This window comes from Populus nigra, chromosome 2 (assembly GCF_951802175.1).
Source record: "Populus nigra chromosome 2, ddPopNigr1.1, whole genome shotgun sequence".
In the NCBI taxonomy this organism is placed as follows: Eukaryota; Viridiplantae; Streptophyta; class Magnoliopsida; order Malpighiales; family Salicaceae; genus Populus; species Populus nigra.
Genome location: NC_084853.1, coordinates 13,808,434 through 13,813,433, shown reverse-complemented (window position 1 = coordinate 13,813,433; position 5,000 = coordinate 13,808,434).

Here is a 5,000-nt window from a genome sequence, read left to right as displayed (position 1 = left end):
ACGCCGCGGATAAGCAGCCCCAACGCGCCCGACGGCTTGGAGCGGGTCCCGAAGACGGTGGCCGGAATCGGGTCGTCGCCGGCCGGAAAACGGGTCATCGATGCCGGCAATACTTCGGGCCATGAGGCCCCCCACCTTAGTCCGAGTTTAGCAACAGCCCACATATCCCCCGCGGCAGGCCTATGGGCGCCAGGCCAGCGCGCCCCATGGCCAGTCAGGGGGCACCCCCCTAAAGAGCAATAAGTGTCATTGAAGCTCTGGCAGGGGGAGACACTACTAGGTCCCAGCTGTCACCCCCCCTCTAAAAAATTCATTTCTTGGTATTTTGAGCTGAAATTTTGCACAGAGGTTGGCAAAAATCCAATCCAACTTTATTAATTTTTCCAGAATTTTTCGAGGTCGGGAAGTATTTTTTTTTATTTTCCTACCATTAAAAATCGAGGAAATCGGAAAAAATAGGAACCGGCTCGGAATGACCCCAAATTCAGTGGGCAGCCTCATAAAAATATGGCTGATTTTACTGGATTGATTTCATGTGGAAAGCACGACGTTTTGTTGTAGGAATGCGGGAACCCCGGCGGCTCGCCTGCCGCGGCCAGCGACGTCGGGCTGGCCCCTGCAGCGCCTAGCCTCTCCCACGCGGGGGGCAGGCCAGAGCGCGGGGGGCCAGGGCCCGAAGGCAGCCCCCCCGCGGGCGAGAGAGCAAGCCAGCAGGGGCTGTCCGCGCGTCGCGCAGCGCGGCATGGCTGCGGGGGCCGCGCGCGCGCGCCCAAGCGCCCAAGGGCCCCCAAGGGCCCCAGGCCCTCAGGCCCCAGCGCCCCAGCGCCCAGCGCGGGCGGGCGCGCGCGCGCGTGTGGTCTTTGAGGGGCGCCGGCCTGGTGGCTCCCTAAAGAGCAATAAGTGTCATTGCAGCTCTGGCAGGGGGAGACACTACTAGGTCCCAGCTGTCACCCCCCCTCTAAAAAATTCATTTCTTGGTATTTTGAGCTGAAATTTTGCACAGAGGTTGGCAAAAATCCAATCCACCTTCATTAATTTTCCCAGAATTTTTCGAGGTCGGGAAGTATTTGTTTTAATTTTCCTACCATTAGAAATCGAGTAAATCCGCAAAACTAGGAACCGGCCCGGAATGACCCCAAATTCAGTGGGCAGCCTCATAAAAATATGGCTGATTTTACTGGATTGGTTTCATGTGGAAAGCACGACGTTTTCTTGTAGGAATGCGGGAACCCCGGCAGCTCGCCTGCCGCGGCCAGCGACGTCGGGGACGCTGGCCTGCGCTGTCGAGCCCGCGAGGGCTGTCTCCGCGGCAGGCCCCCCCTGAACGGGGCACGACAGGCCACCGCGCTGGCTCGTCCAGCGTCGACAGTCCCTCGTCCAGGTTTCAGATCGCGCCAAGTCGAACCCATGACCTGCTCAAGCCATCGTGCGCTGCCGAATTCGCATCTGCGTGTAGGCTGCCATTCCACGCGGCAGCCCCTGTTTTCGTCAGCGTGCCCCCCTGACGAATTTTCCTGCCTGGCCCAGTCCAGCGTCCAGCCCCTGTTCGTCGAAAAATCTGCGCTGCCGATTTTCCACGCGGCAGCCCCTCTTTTCGTCAGCGTGCCCCCCTGACGAATTTTCCTGCCTGGCCCGGCCAGTCCAGCCCCTGTTCGTCGAAAAATCTGCGCTGCCGATTTTCCACGCGGCAGCCCCTCTTTTCGTCAGCGTGCCCCCCTGACGAATTTTCCTGCCTGGCCCGGCCGGTCCAGCATCCAGCCCCTGTTCGTCGAAAAATCTGCGCTGCCGATTTTCCACGCGGCAGCCCCTGTTTTCCTCAGCGTGCCCCCCTGACGAATGTTCGTCGAAAAATCTGCGCTGCCGATTTTCCACGCGGCAGCCCCTCTTTTCGTCAGCGTGCCCCCCTGACGAATGTTCGTCGAAAAATCTGCGCTGCCGATTTTCCACGCGGCAGCCCCTCTTTTCGTCAGCGTGCCCCCTGACGAATTTTCCTGCCTGGCCCAGTCCAGCGTCCAGCCCCTGTTCGTCGAAAAATCTGCGCTGCCGATTTTCCACGCGGCAGCCCCTCTTTTCGTCAGCGTGCCCCCCTGACGAATTTTCCTGCCTGGCCCGGCCGGTCCAGCCCCTGTTCGTCGAAAAATCTGCGCTGCCGATTTTCCACTCCGCAGCCCCTGTTTTCGTCAGCGTGCCCCCCTGACGAATTTTCCTGCCTGGCCCGGCCAGTCCAGCGCCCAGCCCCTGTTCGTCGAAAAATCTGCGCTGCCGATTTTCCCCGACGAACCTGCAGCTGCACAAATCCGCGCTGCCACTGCCCCATTGTCTGGACCAACAGTCTTTTCCATCAAGCCCTGGACTATAAATCGTCCAGACTCATCGCCAGCACCCGCTGCCGATTCTGCCGACTTTGCCGATTTCGTCGGCGCTGCCGATTCCAACACTGCCCGCCGTGCCTGAACCAGCGCTGTTTCGTCAGCGTGTCCCCTTGACGAATTTCCCTGCCTGGCCTGGACAGTCCATCTTCCAGCCCATGTTCATCGAAAAATCTGCGCTGCCGATTTCCCCGACGAACCTGCAGCTGCACAAATCTGTGCTGCCGATTTCCCCCCCTGTCGGCATGGCTGCCGCTGCCCCGATGTCCAGACCAACAGTCTTTTTTGTCGACTTTGCCGATTTTGTCCGCGCTGCCGATTCCAACACTACCCCCTGCATCCAAACCAGCATTGTTTCGTCAGCTCTTCCCCTGACGATTTTAGCCCTGTAACAAACAGTAGGCCTCCAATCCCGCCAACGGGAGCCAAGTTGATAGGGAAGAGAATTGAATGACGCGCCTGGTCCTCGCACCCCGCCACCCGAGGGGCCTTTTTCCCGGCAGCCTCTGAAAAACTCTAGCTTTCACGGTCCTCGCCGCCCCTCACCACCATGGCAGGCCTCTAATCCCACCCATCAGCAGTTGTAGCCGATAGGGCAGTGATTTGAATGACGCGTCGCGGGCCTCCGGGTCATCTCACCCGGCCATTAATTGGAGCGTTTTTGGCTGGCCGAGGATGGGGGGATGGATCTCTTCTTCCGAAAAAGCAAACAGTACATCGGGAGTTATGTTGACGGGGCATGGAATTGAATGACCCGTCGCGGGCCGCCGGGTCATCTCACCCGGCCATCCCGGGGAGCGTTTTTCCCGGCAGCATCGGGGAAACTCTTGCTTTCACTGCCCGCTGCCCAAGTCCCCACTCGAATCGGCCCCCCGCGCCAACAAGCCAACGCTGCCGAATCGGCAGACACTGCTGCCGAATCTGCCGACACTGCCCCGCGGGCTGCCACTGCCCCAGTGTCTAAACCAGCGGTCTTTCTCATCGAGCCTTGGACTATCCAGTCCGTCCTGACTCATCGCCAGCACCTGCTGCCGATTCTGCCGACTTTGCCGATTTTCTCGGCGCTGCCGATTCCAACACTGCGCCCACCGTGTCTGAACCAGCGCTGTTTCGTCAGCGTGTCCCCTCGACGAATTTTCCTGCCTGGCCTGGACAGTCCACCGTCCAGCCCGTGTTCGTCGAAAAATCTGCGCTGCCGATTCTGCCGACTTTGCCGATTTCGTCGGCGCTGCCGATTCCAACACTGCCCGCCGTGCCTGAACCAGCGCTGTTTCGTCAGCGTGTCCCCTCGACAAATTTTCCTGCCTGGCCTGGACAGTCCATCGCCCAGCCCATGTTCGTCGCAAAATCTGCGCTGCCGATTTTCCCCGACGAACCTGCAGCCGCACAAATCTGCGCTGCCGAATCTGCCGACACTGTCCCGCGGGCTGCCACTGCCCCAGTGTCTAAACCAGCAGTCTTTCTCGTCGAGCCTTGGACTATCCAGCCCGTCCAGACCCATCGCCAGCACCCGCTGCCGATTCTGCCGACTTTGCCGATTTCGTCGGCGCTGCCGATTCCACCACTGCCCGCCGTGCCTGAACCAGCGCTGTTTCGTCAGCGTGTCCCCTCGATGAATTTTCCTGCATGGCCCGGCCAGTCCAGCGTCCAGCCCATGTTCGTCGAAAAATCTGCGCTGCCGATTCTGCCGACTTTGCCGATTTCGTCGGCGCTGCCGATTCCAACACTGCCCGCCGTGCCTGAACCAGCGCTGTTTCGTCAGCGTGTCCCCTCGACAAATTTTCCTGCCTGGCCTGGACAGTCCACCGTCCAGCCCGTGTTCGTCGAAAAATCTTCGCTGCCGATTCTGCCGACTTTGCCGATTTCGTCGGCGCTGCCGATTCCAACACTGCCCGCCGTGCCTGAACCAGCGCTGTTTCGTCAGCGTGTCCCCTCGACAAATTTTCCTGCCTGGCCTGGACAGTCCATCGCCCAGCCCATGTTCGTCGCAAAATCTGCGCTGCCGATTTTCCCCGACGAACCTGCAGCCGCACAAATCTGCGCTGCCGAATCTGCCGACACTGTCCCGCGGGCTGCCACTGCCCCAGTGTCTAAACCAGCAGTCTTTCTCGTCGAGCCTTGGACTATCCAGCCCGTCCAGACCCATCGCCAGCACCCGCTGCCGATTCTGCCGACTTTGCCGATTTCGTCGGCGCTGCCGATTCCACCACTGCCCGCCGTGCCTGAACCAGCGCTGTTTCGTCAGCGTGTCCCCTCGATGAATTTTCCTGCATGGCCCGGCCAGTCCAGCGTCCAGCCCATGTTCGTCGAAAAATCTGCGCTGCCGATTCTGCCGACTTTGCCGATTTCGTCGGCGCTGCCGATTCCAACACTGCCCGCCGTGCCTGAACCAGCGCTGTTTCGTCAGCGTGTCCCCTCGACAAATTTTCCTGCCTGGCCTGGACAGTCCATCGTCCAGCCCATGCTCGTCGAAAAATCTGCGCTGCCGATTTTCCCCGACGAACCTGCAGCCGCACAAATCTGCGCTGCCGAATCTGCCAACACTGTCCCGCGGGCTGCCACTGCCCCAGTGTCTCAACCTGCGGTCTTTCTCGTCGAGCCTTGGACTATCCAGCCCGTCCAGACCCATCG